Raw genomic sequence first — 19,175 nt, 5'->3', positions numbered from 1 at the left:
TAACTCATATTCTTTCGAATGCAGGTAAAGAATGACTGTCTCATGTAGGTTCCCACCCTGCTCCAGGGCCCTCGGAGACAGTCCCTCCATTTTAGTCTCTTCCTGAGCCTTGGAACAGGGGTGCACAGAGCTCTCTCTGCCTGAGTCAGCGCTTGCTGTATGGCCAGCCTGTAAGCACAGGTAACCATTTCCTATCTGGATTTCTTCTTTTCTTCCAAATATGGTTGGAGGCCCGTTGTGGGAGGCTCTAAGCACAGCTTGATTTAGACCCAAAAAAAAAAAAAAAAAAAAAAAAAAAAAAAAAAAAAAAAAAAAACCAACCCCGAAGAATTTATGTTTGGCTGGTCGCCTGGCATTCCCCAGTTTGAAAAAAAGTTTGCTGGGTAAAGTAGAGAAAAGAGACTGGACTCTCCACTTTCCTGGGTGAGTAGCTTGGGGTGTGTGTTGGGGAGTGGAGGGAGCAAGTAAACAGCCCGGGCTGTGTCACCCTGTGGTTCTGGTTTGTGGCTAACCTTGTTACAGATTATGGCCAGAACTCAGAGTTCATTTGGATGGCCTCTGTAGGCACGGGCATTCTCAATTTTCATTCCTCTACTTTGGGACAGTGAGAAATGAAACTCATACCTAGGAAGGAACATGAACCCCAAGGATGTTCTTCTGCTCCCCACCCCTTGTGCCCCCATCCTCAGTCCCCACATCAGGGATGAACCCCAGTACTATACTCTCAGGAGACACTAGAAACTGAGCTGTCTACCTTCCCAGCACACCCAGAGACTCTGAGCTGGCCGCAGGAACAGCCTGGTACAGTACACAATATGGCCCTATAGGAAATGCAACCAAGGGGCTGAACAGTTCTGCAGGAATGATGGGAATGCCGGCCTCAATCACCGCTCAGGACCCGGCTCAGGAACCCGCTCAGGAAGCAAAAGGGTGTGGAAAAGTGAAAGGATGAAGTCAGGTCAAGGTACACAGTAAACAAACAGCAACTTGCTCAGTGGTCTCTCCTCTCTTCCAGGCCTCCCTCCCTAACGGTACCACAAGAACAGGTTCAGAAAAATTAAGCCAGCGTGGAAGCCTCTCTTGGCTGAGCTTGGTGGGGGCACCATCTTTCCTGAGACACAGAAGGACACTGGGCTTGGAATCATGTTGCATGGCAGGGCAGAGGGTGTCAGTGTTTGCTGTTGGGTCTTGTTTTCCTGTCCTGTGTAGTCTGTTTGTTTGTTTGTTTAATCTCTCCTCTCTCCTCTCCCCAACTAATTCAAATACGGCCTGAAATCTGGAAGAGATTTTTCTGTATAGTAACAAAACACAAAGCCGTTTACGTTCTGGGCTAGTCGTGGGCAGCCTTGGCTATCTATTTTACGAGTTAATTTGCATGTGAGTAGGCGGGCTTCTGGGGAGGAAGTTTGGTAAAAGGGCTGGGATGGCGTGGGAGGGAAGGATGGGTTCCAAATCTTATACTCAAAAACACCTTCTTGTTTTTGTTTGTTTGTATAATGCAATGACAGAATCGATTGGCCTTGAAACTGAAGTCCAAGGGGTGTGGCTAGTTTCAGAGAAAGCTTCATCTGAGAATCTGAACACTATCACTAAGACCTAATGATCCCCAGAGCTTTTTCTGTCAGCTCTTCCCAGGAACAACAGCTTTGTGTCAGGCAGGTTCCACGCCATGGGGGCAAGATAGCTGCAAAGGTGAAGGCTTCACACCTGTTTGACAGGATAAAGGTCTAATGTACTTTTATAAGATAACTCAATGTTCTGGAGCTGTTTGGCTGAACTGGCTCTTCCATCCCTTCGACCCTTGACTAAAGGCAGGTGGGTGGTGTCTCTGTTGTGTTTTACAAAAAAAGAAAAGAAAAGGAAGCCAGGGATGCGTTTGGTAGAAGCGAGGTATGGTGAGGTGGAAGAGATACTTCTGTGGGTCAATGCTGAGGCATCCCTTCCACCCTGAGGTATAGAGTTTATTTAGGGCATAGGAAGGAAAGTTGGGAAGGGAAGAAAGAGAGAAAGGGAGGGAGGGAGAGGGAGAGGGAGAAGAGTAGAGGCTGGCCATAATCACGAGGGGGGGGTAGGGAATGGGGAGAGAAGAGACAGAGAGGGAAGAGGGTGAGCGTAAGAGAACAAGAGAGTGAGGAGGGGTGAGTAGTCTCTTTTATAGTGAGTCAGGCATACCTGGCCGTTGCCAGGTAACTGTGGGGCAAAGCCTAGAAGAAATGCTAGCAGTCTCCTAATCTGCGGGAGTTTAATCACAGTGTGCATTAGAACTAAGTTGAGGCTTTTAACTCAGTTGTGTAAACAGGGGCAGGATGACACAAAATAGCCTCTTTCTCCACTCTTCTACAAACATGGCCCCTTCCTCTACTCCTCTTAGAGAGGGGTCCTGGCTGCAAAATGAGACACAGGTAAGGTAGGAAAGAGATGCCTGCTGTCTCTTTCTGCAGAGAGCACGTGACTGTTTTACTGTGGCAAAGGCTAGCCACACTGACCAGCATGAGAAGCATAGACTTTAGATACAGAATACCCTAGGTGGTGGGGTAGGCAAATGTTCCTGCTTTGTTCACAGAGAACATGAACAGAGGGTAGAAGAAGCAAGAACCAACTGGCTATGAGGCATATGGGTGGCCAAGGGACTTCCAGAGGCAGTCAGGCAGACGAAGGGTCTAGTGAGCTGAGGAACCTTCCTGGACAGCAGCACCCAGGTACTGGTACAGGCACCTTACTGGACTGCCCGAGGGGGTGGGGGGTGGAGAAACTCAGCGGTGCCTCCAGGTTTGCTCTCCAGCATCTCAGAGCACCCTTGTCCCAGCTCTTGGGCAATCTGACTCCTTCTGGCCCTCGCTTCTCTATAAAACGGGAGTAACACCTTCCACCTGCTTGGGAATGAAACTGAGACAGAGCACATGAAAAAAGGAACAAGGGTCAAGGGCTGCCCACTGGCCAGGCTTGCCAAGTCTCCTTACTCTAATCCCAGCAAAGCCACACACCTCTCCATGCGGAGACACCCCGGGCATAGAAGCACAAAGGAACAAGCCTTCCTGTGTGGAGAGACCTTGGGAGCCAAGCTCCTGTTCTGGGTGACTCCCTGGAACATCCCTCACCTGTCCCTGAGTCAGAGGAAGGGACCCGGCTAGCAGTGGCTATATAGGTCCTAGCACTTGTTAACAGGAGAAATTAAAAGGAGACAGAAAAATTTACACAAACAACAACACAACCCCCTCCCTCAGGCGCGCACAGATCTGAGGACTCTCTTCCCCGCCTGCTCTGGAAGAGTGTTCTCTCATCTTTCATCATATTCTTCCCTGGCCTTCCCCTGGCCCACCCTTCAAGGTGCAGTGTGCTAGCTCTAAATGCTTACCAGAATGCAGTTAGTCTCCAAGATCCTGGCCTCCTCCAGCTTGTGTGGGTGATAGGATCAGGACTTCCCAATCCTGGGATTACTCTGTCCCCTTCCTAGGGAGGTTTTTGCATGATGACTGTATCTTGGAAAGTTGGTTGGTTGGAGTGCCTTTTCTCTGCCATGCTTGGTCTCTTGTTCCTACATGATGCATCTCTTTCCAAATTTGTGTGGGTCAGGCAGCCTGCCCTTATTTATAACTTTCTGCGCTCTGCTGACAAAGGTCTAGACCTCAGCCCCCGGGAATAACCACAGTGGTAGGAAAAGCTTATATTCGGAACAACCTAGCTATGGCTTATAGCTTTGTTTGTTGGCTCTGTGATGTTGAACAGTTACTTTCTCATCTCTAAATCCCAGTACCAGTATCCCACACGGTTGTTATGAGGACAGAGAGTAGAGGGAAGGTTCAGGTGCCGAACTTCCCACCTATTCATCATATCTTATCCTCCTCTGTGAAGGTGATTGACTGTATGTGCAAGCAGTCACGTGTTGGGGGCCGCCATCGCCTAACCATGAGCACACTTCGTGAGCTTCAAAGCCTGTGCAGTTGACACCATTTATTTCACATGACCCAAGAGCCACTGTGCTGGGGTGGGGGTGGGGAATTGGGAGGGTGAGGGCGGGGCAGTGTGAAGATGGACACACAGCCATCACACGCCAATGGGAACCTGGTTGAAATGGCTCTTTGCACCTAGACTGTCCTTGTACCTTTGACCCTAGCTTGGATTCTTCCTTATCCTGTGTCTCCTCCCTCACACCTTCTCCAGGACACTTTCAGAACCACGGATGAGGATACCTCTCTCTTGCAAGTTCTAGAAACCTCTGTCCCAAACAGGCTTAAGGAAAAGAAATAAATAAGCAAGTAAATAAATAAATAAACAAATAAAAATAAGTATTTTGGTTCAGACCCAGGTGGTCTTGCATTACGTAAGGCTGGACTCAGAGCGTAAACAATGCCATTACATTACTGCTCTCTAGAGGGCCAGGTCTACAAAAAGAAACATTTTCAGGCTGGTACTTTAGGCTCTGCATTGTAACAGGGTCCCAGACCTTAATAAACCCCCAGACCTTAGCATGACTGACTCCATGATGGAAATACCACCCAGGCTGTAAAATTCAGCAGGTGTAGACAGCACCACCTGCCTAAACTAAAACAAAGGCCAATCCATCAAAGTCCATATAGTTCTGGAAAAGTAGTCTCAAAATTAGCTTCTGTGGTTCTGCTTCTGGTGAACTGTTCTTGTTAACTGAAGTATGACAACCTAGAATATGGATAAAGGTCGCCCTGAGAAAGGCTTGGGCCTACACTGGGATCTCAAAAACTCAGCACAGTCACTGACCAGCCAAGTCTTTGTGCTGGCTGAAACCCATGTCTGAGCAGTATTCTTTGGCAGTTACCCCACAGCAGCGTAGCAGCAGAAGGGCAGAGATTTGGATTTCAGTGCTCCTCGGTAGCTCAGCTTAGACTTGGACTAGAGTCACACTGTCCCCGAATGTCGTTGGAATAGAGTCACACTGTTTCTGAGTGTCGTTGGAATAAAGTCACACTGTCCCCAGTGTTGTTGAAATAGAGTCACATGGTCTCTGAGTGTTGTTGGAATAGAGTCACACTGTCCCTGAGTGTTGTTGGAATAGAGTCACACTGTCCCTGAGTGTTGTTGGAATAGAGTCACATGGTCTCTGAGTGTTGTTGGAATAGAGTCACACTGTCCCTGAGTATTGTTGGAATAGAGTCACATGGTCTCTGAGCGTCATTGGAATAGAGTCATACTGTCTCTGAGTGTTGTTGGAATAAAGTCACACTGTCCCTGAGTGTTGTTGGAATAGAGTCACATGGTCTCTGAGTGTTGTTGGAATAAAGTCACACTGTTCCTGAGTGTCGTTGGAATAGAGTCACACTGTCCCCGAGTGTCATTGGAATAGAGTCACACTGTCCCCGAGTGTCGTTGGAATAGAGTCACATGGTCTCTGATCATTGACTTCAGTCCAATGCTCACTGCTAAAGCAATCAACACATCTGGGGAGATCAAATCTAGGAGTTAGTGGTCACGAAGTGTGTGGCCCTAGTGACAACCCTCAATAGCTTTATTGGATGAGGAAGAGACCCAAAGAGAGCACACACTAGGTCTGTCTCCCTTGGAAGGGTTTTTGCAATGTTAGGATGCAGCAGATGCTCTCAAGGTGCTGAGACATGCTGGCTTTTCCACCCAGCCTTTCAGAATCATGAGTCAGGTCAACTTCTATTTATAAACTGCCCGCTCTCCAGTTTCTTTCTGTTTTCTTTTTCTCAAAAAGAGAAAAAGAATTCTTTTAAATTGATTGGTTGGTCGGTTGGTCAGTCGGTCGGTTGGTTGGTTGGTTGATTTTTTGAGACAGGGTCTCTCTATATACGCCTGGTTGTCCTGGAGTTCTTTGTGTAGACCAGGCTGGCCTTAAAACTCACAGAGATCCTCTGTTCTCTGCCTCCCAAGTGCTGGGACTAAAAGCATATACCAGAACATCCTTCCCACTCCCCTCCCCTCTTTTTAGAGTAACAGAAAATAGACTAGTAGTCTGAAGAGAAAACTGAGGCTCAAATACATGAATTGGCCTGTCTGAGAACCCATGACTTGCTGGCTCCCAGGCCGGTAGCCTAGGATGACTTCATGGGGATACGTGGAGAATGGATACCGTACTCTGAAAGCTCCCAGGCATTACTGTACACTCCTTAATGTCCCCGAAACATAAGCCAGAGGGTGAATGAGGGGACCCAGAAATGACTCCCACCTTGCACTTGCTTAACCCTGGCCAAGGTGGAAACGGGCATCCTTGACTTGAGGGCTGAGGAGCCAGCGGTGCAGTCATCTCTTCTTCCTTGGAACTACCCAGTACACCTTTGCCCACACAGTAGGGAAGCACCGTGTCACATGCTGTGGCTGGGCAGCCTTCTCAGGAACCCTGTAGAACAATCCGTTTCCTCTGTCCCCACCAACACATCATTTCTCAGAAGGAACACTGTATTACTTACCGGGACACGTTTTCTCAAGTTAAAATAACTCTTCTACTCGGAGGTGGCACCCACATTGGTAGCCTGAGTGTCCCCAATTTACCTCTGTCACACACTCCCGGACCTGTCTTCAATTGGGGTGTTTCAAGAGATCCATGCATTCATGTAGTTAAATGGGGATTGCTTGTTAGGTGCCAAGTTACAGAGGTGAACAAAACTTTTGAGGGACTTTGACCAGAAAAGTGTTAACATTAAATACCTAGCTTTTACAGAGGACTGAGGCTGGATAGGATACAAGAAGGAGCCTGGTTGTCCACAGGGGAACATCAGAGGAGTAGGAGGCAATCTGTCCATAATAGTTGTTGGGCACAGAGTTGGAGAGAAGGGAATGAGGCAGATTTGAGGAGGTAAAGTCAGGTGACATTGTATATAGGTGGAGGTGGTCGGTGACCAGTCCTTTGTGGCCTCATGTCTTTGTGAGTCTTCGCTTCCTTGCCTATAGAACAGTACGTAGTAGGATTATAAAGTCCAGCGATGAAGCACATCTCATTTCTAGCTTCCTAGAAACAGCACTGCTCCTGAGCTGAGACATGAAGGGAGAACAGGTGGATTTAGGATGCACAGTGCTCTGTCGCCTTTGGGATTCTTGGCTATGGAGCCCCAAAGAGCATCTCCCTGGAATTGCTCAATAGGTACTTGGACTTTGGACCTCAGGCTCCACTGTGTGTGTGTGTGTGTGTGTGTGTGTGTGTGTGTGTTGGGGCTCTTTAGGAGTTTTTCATTTCATCTTAGTTTTTTGCCGACTCTTTTTATTTTTTAAGAAGTGGGCTGTATATGGCTTTCAGGCATGGCTCACAGAGTGGAGTTGGGGCCTAATGTTGAGGCTGCAGCCTACCCTCTGAGGGCCATGAGGCACGCTCACCAGCCCTTTCTTTATCTGACACTATGCAGATGAGCACAGACCTGGGTTGCCTTCTCTGGACTTCATGAGTCACCGAGATAGCTACCATTACAGATGGAGACACAAGGGAGGTCTCAGGAAATTAGGTGAGTTGCCCAGGGCCACAGCCCATCTGTCAGACTTTCAACTTATCTCCAGCAGAGCACCATCCAGTAGAAGTTTCTGGAAAGAAGATGTGTATTATCTGTATTTTTTAGCACCGTTGCCTCTGGCCACATACATAGAGGAGGAACTGAAATTTTTCATTTTCTTCAACTTAAAATCAAATTTAAATTCAGTCACCATGCTTAGTTGATGACAACCTAGAGTTTTAGAAGTCTGTAGAAAGACCTAGAATTTGAAGCATCTCATTTGAGAGCAGTTTGCAATGGGTTCAGAGATCCTAAGTGAAACACAATTTCCTGAGCTTTACCAAAAAGATGCTCCAGCCCTCAAGGGTTAACTAGCTATTTCCTGCTCTTCACTGTGTTCAAAGACACCAGATGGGAAAGTTGGATGGTATTGGAGGTGTGAAGGCCCCTGGTGGCTTCCGAGATGGGAAGAGGAAATGCCCTTTTGCAGCATCCTGGAATATCAGCTTCCAGGCTGGCGTCTCAAGCAGTAGAACTGTTGCCTGGGAGACGAGAAATGGGGGTGTTGGGGGAAAGAACAGGGTAGGGTGGGGGCTACACGAAGAACCATCCTTGGAGGGCAGTGGCTACAAGCCAATGGAAAGATAAACAGGCTGCCCTGTACACAAGGCAAAAGGTGAGGGGATGTTGGGATGGTGCCCGGCTCCAGAGGGTGCAGGGGGGTGGGGGTGGGGGTGGGGGAGCCTGTGCAAATGGTTAGACCAAGGGAGGGAAAGGGGCTGCAGCAGCTGCTGGGGTGGGAGTAGGGACAGCCAGGAACCACACAGAGGGCAGAGTGGGAGGCACCAGTTCAGGAGGACAGTTCCTTATTGTCAACCACCAGTTTTTGCAACGCAACTGTCAGCAACAGCTACGCAGCAGTAAGTGACCGAGGCCTGAGACGTGATCTGTTACTATGTAGCCTCAGCAGTTGCCATTTGCTTCTCTCCTGTCCCCTCCATGCCTCTGGTAATGGCTCAGTTACTCTTCTTGCCCAGCAGGACAGTTTTCCAATTACTTCTAGCCAGGCTTGCCAAGCGTGCTTTCTCCTGAATTTCATTTCCGGGCCTGTTGAAGCCAAATTAAATTTTAATCACCTTTGAGGTGTTCAGTTTAATTACCTGGATTGAACTGATGAGAACAGTGTGTACGGTGAAACTTTGGGGTGCTTCTCGGGAATGAGGAGCTGTGTGTTTCTAGCGTGCTGGGCGAGTGGGGAAGCCTGACTTTCCAGCTCAGGCGGTTGGTCTATTTGAGAGGCGTGGCACACCCAGCTTTTTGACTGACATCGTGAGAGAAAGAAGAGTACCTCGTGAAAGAAGAGTCTGCCTCAGTTGACACAACCCAAAACTTCCACTTCAGATCCCTGCAAAAGCCTGAGTTTAGAATGGAGACTCTCACCTAGGAATGAAAAACAGAAGCTGAGGCTCCCAGACATGTGCCATCAAGCCCCGATTATGAGCTGTTATGTCTGGAACCCAGGTCCATGTGCATGGTAGACCAGCACTCTACCAATCAGGCTATGCCAGGGACCCTGAAAATAGATTTTTAAAAATTGAGGGTTTTTTTTTTTTTTTTTTTAAGTATTTGAGTGTTTCGCCCAAAAGTGCCCTGAGAAAGACATTAGATCCCCTGGAGCTGGTATTAAAGAAGGCCGTAAGTCACCAAATGTGTATTGAGGATAAAAAATCGGTCTGTCAGACAAACAGCGAATGGTCTTGTCCACTAGCCCCAGGAAATAGATTTTAACATCTTTTTTGAAGAAAATTAAAATAATATTTTGTGGTGCATTGGAACTATCAGAACTTACATGTATGTAAATGTACACAGACACTTTGATTGGAGGCTAGCAGCATGCGTTAACTTATTGCTGTTGCCAGCCCTCAGAGGCAGAGAGCAGCTGTGACACACACTGAGTAGACCACAGAATACTTACTTTTAACCATTTCCAGAAAAACACCTCTCTGACCTTCAACCTAGGCCAGTTATGACACTCTTCTCTCTTTTCTCCCCCAGGCTTCCTTGCGGCTAGGAGTGGCAACTTGTTCTACTTCTGTCAAGCAAAGATCTGCTGGGGAGACTGGTATAAAGCCATGCTGTTCTGAAGGAAAGAGTGGGATGTGTCTGGGAACTCTCCTACCTACTTCCTGTCTGAATTGTGAGTTAGCCCTGGGGAGCCCACCCAACCCTTCTTTAGAACCCATCTCCTGCTGAGAGACAGGAAGCACAGGGTCATGAATTCAAGCAGAAGGGCTGGGTTCCCGTTGGCTATTGTCCAAGAAAAGAGGACGGTCTACCTTGGTCACCTGCCCAGAGGTTAGGCTACTTGTAGCTTAGATCCTAGGAGCCAGTTGTCCTCTGGGTTTGTCTGAGAAAGGGTCAGTCCCTGCCAGGAACTTGTCAGTGGCTCCTGATTGCCGGATCAGTACATGGAAAGGGTGTAAGGTAAACCGAGGTTTCTTCACTGTTGGATTCTGGGATCTTAGAGTCAGAATTTCTCAGAGTTCCTTTATCCCTTCAACTCCTTCTATAGCTCCCAAAAGATAGTAATCGAAATAATGTTGGATGGTTTGGAGGACATTTGAAAGATGAATGAATGAATGAATGAATGAATGAAAGCATATAGTCATCAAGAGGGAAGCTACACAGAGTTGAAAGCAGCTTGGAAAGTCTGACCTAGGTATTATGTTATTTAACAAAGGGAACCAGGTGTCCATGAGTAGAACTGGCTTTCCTATGGTCACAAGAGTTAGAAAAAAAAACAGTTGAGATCTCAGCTCAAGGCTGGTTCACCTGGGTACAGGCTTCTCTGGCCTCATGCATTGGACATTCCCTGAGGCAATGCCAGATACACTCTGTAGAAGTAGGTGACAAATCTGCCATTACTTAGGGGAAAGTATGAAAGGAAATGTGATGGGTTTGGATGGCTGCCAGTCACGGCCTCTCCCTCGCATCCCCCAGTTCTGCTCCCAGAATTGCCAGGAAATTGTCACCTCCTTAGCAGGTGCTCAGAACATATTTGGAGGATGAATGAGTCCCCTTGTATCAGTGCAAATTCCTCAGCAAAAAGTCACAGGCTGCAAAACTTCAAAAAAAAAAAAAAAAAAAAAAAGCAGGTGAGATGGATGTCATACCTCCTAGCTTCGCAATAGACTGGAATGCACATCCTGGTTTCTGCATAAGCGTTCCGCCACACTACGCAAGTCCAGGCTGTTCATTGCTTGCCATCATAGGAAAAACGGTGTATGTGCTTAAGAGAGCCACTCACCATGCCAAGCATGGCGACGTAAGCCTTCTCATTTGAACCTTCTCACAACGGGATAGGATAAGTATTTAAGGCTGGCCTTCTTTCATAGCTAAGGAATCTGAGGCTCAAAAAGAATGAACTAACTTCACAAAGGCTGCATAACTATTTGGTGCCAGAGTTGGGTTCAAATCTGGGTCTGTGCCTGCATGGGATAAGAGAGGAGTGTTGGAAATGCAGCTCAGTTGGTAGACTGCTTGCCTGCTGTGCACAGAATCCCAGACTTGATCCCCAGAACTGCATAATCTGAGCACAGTGTCCCGTGGCTGTGTTCCAGAACTCAGAGAGTCAAGGAAGGAAGACCAGAAGGTTCAGGGGCACTCTCAGCCATACAGTGAGTTTGCGGGCATCCTGGGAGACTCAGACTTGGGCCAGTGAAGAACTGCTGATGTGAACTCCAGGACTGCTCTAAGGAACAGCTGATACCCTGAACTCTGCTGTAGTCAGAGAACTGATGGGGAGAGGGGAGCATGGTACCAAAAAGTAGGAGTGGGCGAGGCTCCATGTGCCTACAGGACATGTCCTTTCATCGGTCTTGGGTCAGGTTCAGCCACAGTGTGACTGTTCCGCTGATGTGTGTATGCTAAAGGGCAGGGTCAGTGCATTAGGAGTGGCCGGGCTGGGCTGGTGTGGTGTGCTGTGTTTCCCATGGAGATGGTGGTGATTCATTACCCTTCCCAGTCCGCCCAACCTCTATCAGGGTTCAACTTGTAGTAAACAAGTCAGAAAATGTCATCTGGGTGAGAAAAAGACAGGGAGAGGAGGGGGAGCTTCAGAGGTAAACCTCAGTGTCCTGTCAGCCCCAAGTCTTCTTGGAAACTACACACTGGACCCACAGAGCTCAGAATCTCTCACTGATAGCAGAAAACCCTTCTTTACCCAATTTCTGATTTTTTTTTTCCTAGAAAGTTCTAGAAACTCTATTCTTCTGGGATGATTCTAAGATGCAACGACTTCAGCTTGCGCTGGGGGGGTTCTGCTGCCCAGAGGATATTGGGGTGCTTCTGGGGGTGTATATCTATAAATCAACCTGTGCATGCCATTAACCAACACTTTCCTAAAGGCTGGCCAGCAAAATGCAGGCATGTTGTCTAAGTAAATAGGTCTGACGTTCTCTCCTGAGAAAACAGGAGACGTAGTCCAGCCCGGAAGATGTGTAAGACCACAATCACAGTAACAACACAATCAGAGGAGCAATTAAATGTCAAATTGTGAGAGTCTCCCTTGGTTCATTGTGACTTTCAAAAGAACAGGTAAGACTAGCCATTTGCCCTCCAAAAAGCAAAACAAGACTGGAAGGGCTAAATACTGGAAGTGAATTGTCTCAAAGCTCTGGATCCTGGGAGGCTGAAGTTAAGACGGCTTTAGCACTAGTTCCCTCTGAGGCTGTGAGGGAGACTGTCTGACTCCTGTCTCGCTTCTGCTGGTGGTAGCATTTGTTTGTGTCTGCTAGTTTCTACCATTGAAACAACCACATCTGCATAGACGCTGTTTCCAAGCAAGGCTGCATTCTGAGGTGTAGAGAGCTAGGAGTTCAATCCATGAATCACGTCGACACATAATTTAACCCATAGCAAGTGGGGCTCTGTCCCCAGAAGCGAGGTGCACATCTGAATCGTGCATATAATCTTCTTTGGCCAGTCCATAGATCTCCAAGGAGTCTTCCTGAAAATTACCTCTACTTGCCTGGCCCCACCCTTCTGAGGTGATAGCAGGCTTCACATCATCTTACTTGCAACTCAGGTGTGACTGGCCCCACCCTGGGTGAGAGGCTAACTGTGAACAACCAGCACTGGGAGGTCACGGAAGGATGAACCAAGAAGGGACCTAAGGTTAAAAATAGCTCCAGCAGTAGTGGCAGGTGGAGTGTGTCTAGATGACCTTTGGCCTTTGAGACTTTGATTTTCGAGCATGGCAGCTAGAAAGTCACCAGGTCTGGATGACGCAGACCTCCACTTGTCACCCTGGAAATTTCCCACCCTGGGGAAGTATGACCATACGTGGGGGTTCACTTCTCTTTTCCTTCCCTGGCAGATCTTCAGGAGCTTCCAGAAGCCTGAAGAGGGTCCCATGAGGTCGCTGATGCAATCCTGTGGGTCCCTGTAAAAGGAGGTGGTGGGATCAGAACTGTCTTTCGAAGCAGGTGGGTGACCTGCAAAACCACAAAATTTATTCGAGTTTCCATTTTCTCATTTGCACCATAAGAATGAGAAGGAACATTGGCCTTTCCTGTCATAACCCAGTGAGGATCAATCTAAGAGGAGTAATTTGGCCTTGGGGTACAGGAAGGTTTCTGTGGCACTGAATCCCATTAGCTTCCTCAGTTTGCCCTTACTTATTGCACAAGCATTAAGGATATTTGGGAAGAGGTATTAGTTATTGCCAGACCCTTGATAACCCTGCATGTGGTTCCTCAGAGGGCAGTCATCTAGGAAAGGCTGAGGGTAGCAGATAACCTTCCTGGAGGTGGCCCACTGTCTTTGCATAGCATATGATGGGTGAGCTCTGAGAGGCAAGGTCCCAAGAGACTTCATTCCAGGATTGCTTCTTGCAGCTGATATGCCTTTCCTGTCACTATTATATACCCTAAGGACTCCTGGACAATAGCCTACACTATTGAGCAAATTTCCTGCAGATCATCATAAAGATGAAATTTCAAGAATTAATAAAGTTTAGATGAATTGATGATTTTATAGAATTACTGATTTGATTCAAATAATTTTAGGAAGAAAGTTTTGGAAGATGGTTTTAGTTGTTTTGTCAGAAAGGTATAATAAAGTTAGACTCAAGAATAGAATGTACCCACTCCTCATAATAGTAAGTAAAGGCTGCATAATAAAGAACACAGTGAACTTTCACAATCACACTAAAAAGAGAAATAGGTTTGGGACAAATTTGTGATCAAGGAAGAACATTCATTCTAAGTTAGAACCAAGGAGGAAGCCACAGGTGTTCACTATGATAGAGCAAGGCCTTGTGAAACTGTTGCTTTGAACTTATAATGAGCTTACAAAATGAAACACTGCTTTGAACTTGTTATTGGTATCTTTCTGTTACTCCCCTTTTATGTAACATTTTATCTATGAGGTTCAAAAAGCGGTAACAAGCTCTGAATCTCTCGCCTGGGCAGAGACCCTGGCTGACTCACCAGAGAAATGAACTCTAGCAACAAGTCCTTTTACTTATCTCCCCACTGCTAAACAGCATGTGTTAATTCACCAGAAATTAGCAGTTATTTAAGCACAAATAATAAAAGAGTCAAAGAGTTAAGTTCTCAGCGCTTATTAAAGCACAGGATAGTAATAAAGAGTTGAATCTCGGCACTTGTTTAGGCACAAAGAGTTAAGTTCCCCCAGTGCTTATTTAAGCACAAATTTGAAGAGAAAAGAAGCCAGCAGTTTTCAGTCACGGAATAAGCAAGAGAGTGTTAAGTTTACAGAAACCATCAGCTTCTAGCCCCGAGTACAGTTAGAGAGGATAAAAAGGCCAGAGATCATCAGTCTTTTGGCCTTCATCCAACTGTGTTCTACCTCACTGTGTTCTACCTCAGCTCCAAACTCCAAAAGGCTGAGGGAGGCCCCTGGCAAGCGCCCGCATGAAGTTGTATAAAAATTCCGATTCTTGGTGGTGGTGAGATGGCTCTGTGGGAAGAGGCACTTGCTGTTAAGTTCTATGCCCTCAGAACCCATGAGGTAGAAGAACAGAACTAACTATGAGGAAAGCTCCCCTTTGACCGACACACACACACACACACATTCCCCTGCCTCCAACAAATAAATGAATAAATGGTTAAAAATTTGCTGACTCTTGGACTTTGTCCCAGAACTATTAAACTAGAATATGCATTTAACAAGAGCCCCAAGAGATTTGTGCACGTATTAAAACTGGAAGAGCACTTACTTCCCGGGCCTTCTGGGTCCCTTCTAGTCCTTTGGTGAGAACTTATTCACTCTGGGAGAGCTGTGCCCTTCCCCCACTCTAGCCCTGGAACTCATTCCCAGAGCTTAGGACCAAAGGTGCTATCTTCCAGCAAACCCTTCTTCAACTTTGGACGGAAGCCTGGAGCTGGGAGCCATGTTGGTTGTTAGCACTACAGTAAACCTGGGAAGAGTCCTCACAGAGAGGAGGGCATCACATAAATGCACTTATGCTGGGACATACGAGGACAGCTCCTCCTGCTCACATCTTCTGAACTTCCAGCTTTGTGTTCCCCTTACAGACTGACCCTTAGCTTCTCAGTCCTTGTAAGACCTGAAGAACAGGTCTTATGTGGTGAGCCCCTGAATGAGGTAGGAATAGGTGAGGGATGTCCGACTAGGCACATGATGGTTAAACCTTCAAAACCCACCCTGGAGCCTAAGGTGAGACAGCTGGCAGTGGGCAGCCTTTCAGGGCAGTGAACCTGCTTGCAATTCCCTTCAGAGCAGATATGGGGTCTTGTTTTGTGGGACCCAGGCTCTAACTGTCTTGGTTTTTCTTCCCACCCCTCAGGCTTTGGGCTGAGAGCTCTGGACCCATTAACTCAGGGCCTAACTCTTCCAGGCTGAAAGACTGCTGAGAAAAGAAGCAGTGACCCGTGGCTGAACACGGTGGCCAGGGCTCCAGAGTGAGTACCTACTTGTTGAGGAAGAACCACAGCCCCAAGGTACAGATCAGTCAGTTCAGCTCCCTGGAGGCACGAGCTGCTGGTCTGATTCATGATCCGAGAACACAGCTGGGGCCAAAATGAATTCCCTAGAGAGCAACCTACGTCTGGGGTTTATCAGGACTAAAGAGGTTCTGATTCTGTGAGGCTTCTAGAACCTACACCCCACCAGCAGGGATGGTAGGCAGGCAGTATATGCTGCCAGGGAGGGTCAGAGCGTCCCAGGAGGGAGGAACCAGGAGGAGGAGACAACCTGAATATGGTTGTCTGTGTGCACAGGGCTCACCTCTGTCTGTCTGTGAGGGACTGAGTTCCACATGAAGCTGTCAGGTATAATCCATGAGCGCTGAGAGAACTGTAGGCTGTCTGTGGGGAAGAGAGAGCAAGTGTTGCCCTTATGCCTGTGATTCCGATATGTGAGCACAGTGTGAATGGTTTGAGTGGAGAATTCTGCTCCCTGTGGGACTGTGCTGTGTACAGTCATATGACTGTGTCAGTTATGGGGGGCTGTGGATGGGAAATGTTATCACTAAGAGGAGGAGTAAACATCCCCATTTACGTGATAATAGGATGCCAAGTGTGTGCCCAATAAGCAGATGGAAAAATTGAGTCCTTCCAGAGTTGGGCCCTTGTCTCCCTTATTATCTGCCCCGAGGGCAGGATTTCCTGTCCCAGGACTCTGACTGTCCTTTGGTTAATTCCCACTTCATCATGAGTAATACCTGCACCTGGGGGAGTCTGTTTGCCCCTGTGGGCTTCTTCCCCCACATCAGTTGTCTTTCTTCAGAGCTGAAGAAGCTGCAGCTGCTCAGCAGCACCAAGGCCCTGAGAGAGAGAGAGAGTCGGGGGAGGGGGAGTGTGAATAGGAGATAGAGAGAGAGAGAGAGAGAGAGAGAGAGAGAGAGAGAGAGAGAGAGAGAGAATATATAGATCTTTGGTGACATTTCTGCCCTCCAGTCCCAGACAGTATCTTTCAGCACAGATGTGTCCTCATACAGGGCCATCACCTCAGAACCTCTGAGAACTTCTCAGTACTCTTGGCATGAATCTGGGGAATGTTTGAATAATAGCCTCACCTGCTTCAGGGCCTCTGTCAAGCCTGGGAGAAGTGAGGAAGGGAGAAGGTACCAGCAGGAAGGAGGGAACGAGGGGGCTCCCTTTAGGAGGGCTGACGCTGCCTACAGATGAGCCAGGGCTGTGTGTCTTCTCAGCCCAGGGAATTGATGGACTTTATAGACTCAACCAGGAAGCAGACACTGCGACAAGCCAGACAAAGAGACGTTTGGCCACCTGCATCTGACTTCTAGATCTGCTTGTGTTCTTGGGACTAGCAATGCTTGAATTAAAAACTCTATTGATGTAAGTGGGTGACAGTTTGCCTCAGATCTTCTAACGGTGCGCCCACGCCGTGCTCCATCTCCTCATCCTTAGCCAGGGACGGGCCTCTGCCAAGAACAGGAGAATGGGTTTCACCTGGGAGGGAGAGATGGTCACCACCAGGACAAGAAATGCTACTGAGCCTGGCGAGGATTCCAGCCACACCCCTTAACTCACAGGGCCAGCCTTGCAAAGAGGGCTGCCTGACCATCACCACTCCTATGTTTCTGGGCAAAGTGATGAATGCCTTTTTTTCCCTCTCAAGTTCCATTGAGGAAAACTGAGAGGAAATAAATTTTCTCTCAACACCCTGTAGATAGACTCGTGCTTGCTTTCCGATGGCTTGTAAATTAATAGCAACATTTATTATTTGCTTTTGTGCGAAGCACAATGAAAAGGCTCTTCAGGAGCGAGGATGCTACTATCTCCTTGGCTTAAAAGATAAGGCAGGAAAGCCTTCCAGGTGCACAGATACCTGAAAAACCCCTGTACTGAAGCTGGTACCCCAGCAACTTGCTGCTAGAGCCCTGGCATAGACTGCCCACCTCTTGAGAAATAGCAATTAGTAAGATTCAGGGAAACTCTATCTTCTAGGTGCTGGCCCTCAGGGTGGGTGTGTTTAGGAGATTTGAGCCCCAGAGCACATGGTGAGCTCTCTGAGACAGCATAGCCAGGATGCTGGGAAAAGCCAACTGCAATGGGGAGTCATGGAAGAGAGAGAGAAGCTCACTTTGTCCTGCAGAGTCAGGATAGAAGCCAAAGTAAAAACTAAGAGCAAGCGAGACTCAGGACCCGTGGCTAGCAGACAAGATAGCACCTAGCAGCAGCTGGTTGCAGACTGAATCAGGCTGCTCTCCTTGGGTCAGTCGGACTTCAAGAGTCTCTGTGTTCTGACTACCTGTGAAACTTGTGGGATGAGGGACTGCTCTCTGATTTGCTCCCTTGTCTAGAGTCTGTCCCTTATTTTTTTTCTCTCTCTCTTTTTTTCTCTCTCTCCTTATTTTGTCCCAGTGCCTGCTGCAAAGAAGCCTGGGCCCACAGGGCATCAGGCATGTAGGAAAGCAAGCCTGTTCCGTGTTGAAGGCTGGGGCTCTGTCCTGCAGCAGGTATGCAGCAAGTAGCCACGGTGGTGGAAGCTTCTGCATGGCATAGCCCCCATGGGACAGCAGTAAATGCCTTCTTCACCAGCGAGAATGCGTTTCCTCACATGCTCCATGATAACCCCAGTCTCCTCTGAACAGTCAATAAAGCGAAGCATTAAAACATATCTCTTGTCAGCAATCAATCTCAAGGGGGTTTTAGTTTATTGTCTGGAGGGGGAAAGACTTCCACTACCTCTCTGGTCACCAAAGAGGCATAACATAAAAGACCCTTTAATCTCACCCAGACATCTCATGGGGCAGCATGACAAGTAAGTCTCCTCCCTGGCAAACACACAGGCCCGTTCACTGGGACCTTTACCATCAGTGACACAATGGAACTTTATAATTGTTGAAAGGTCACAGGAGGTGCAAAATGTCTTAAGAGCCACGGATCTTAGACTCCTTCCTGCCCTTCTGTCTGAGGTTGAACATGGGGACAGTCATACATGGGTGCTACCCCTCCTATCCACTGTGCACCTCGCTCTTACGTATGCTGCCCTGTCAGACTTTTCTGTCCAGAACCATGTCTCTGTCTTGTCTAAGATTCACACTTGGGTGTCTCTCGCAGTGCAGTGCAGTATGAGAACACTCGGTTCAAAGAATGTAAGCCATGGAGAGCTGGCTAAGGAACACAGAATTCTTGGGTTCACTCTGACTCAACGCTGGGGTTTGTGGGGAATGCCTGGGCCTTGTAGGGTACTTAGTATCCCTGAGCTCTACCAGCTTGATACCAACAGCAGCCTGCCAACCTGCTGGACAACCAAAACTGTCCCCACACATTGCTTTGGAACAAATTACCTGGCTGAGAACCAGAGCCAACGGTGTGTGTGGCGGAAGTCTGTGTACAGAGTGTCAGAGAGTAGACACTGGTGTTTGGGATGTCCACAGAACCTTGTCTGGAGATGAAGGTGGGGATGTGTGTGGTACAACAGTTGGTACCTTCCTCACACTCTCCAGGAAAGCTGTTTGTCATTCCTCTTCAGAAAGTGTCAGAAAGAAAGGGCTGCTATGGCCAAAACCCTTGCCATCTTATCACTGACTATGAGGAAGCACTGAAAGGCCCAAACCTGAGCTGCCCTCTTGAGACAAGTCATGGGATATGGGATGACTGGTCACCGTGTCCAGCAGGCAGGGATTGGGGCAAGCACATCAGCCTAAGATGATGACCATAAACTATTAAAACTATGGTAATAGCACCCCTGACATCAATTTATGGGGAAATCATGCAATGAATAGCGTATCTTACTGTTCCTGAA

At 47.8% G+C, this 19,175-nt stretch overlaps 1 long non-coding RNA gene across 5 annotated transcripts; it reads left to right on the top strand.

The window, feature by feature from the left end:
• The first annotated feature begins 324 nt into the window (after window positions 1-324).
• Window positions 325-18,043, top strand: LOC117709805 (uncharacterized). Of its 5 annotated transcripts, none has more exons than XR_013107337.1 (6): window positions 325-423; window positions 7,332-7,427; window positions 9,468-9,609; window positions 12,790-12,898; window positions 15,247-15,361; window positions 17,789-18,043. It is a non-coding gene; the product is annotated as an uncharacterized LOC117709805 (long non-coding RNA). The 5 variants fall into 5 exon arrangements; XR_013107342.1 differs by lacking the exon at window positions 325-423 and adding an exon at window positions 1,461-1,815; XR_004607006.2 differs by lacking the exon at window positions 7,332-7,427 and having other exon boundaries at window positions 331-423.
• The last annotated feature ends 1,132 nt before the right edge of the window (window positions 18,044-19,175 follow it).

This window comes from Arvicanthis niloticus, chromosome 1 (genome assembly GCF_011762505.2).
Source record: "Arvicanthis niloticus isolate mArvNil1 chromosome 1, mArvNil1.pat.X, whole genome shotgun sequence".
NCBI lineage: Eukaryota > Metazoa > Chordata > Mammalia > Rodentia > Muridae > Arvicanthis > Arvicanthis niloticus.
Note: the sequence above shows the minus strand (reverse complement) of the source record. Positions and strands in the feature narration are given on the sequence as shown.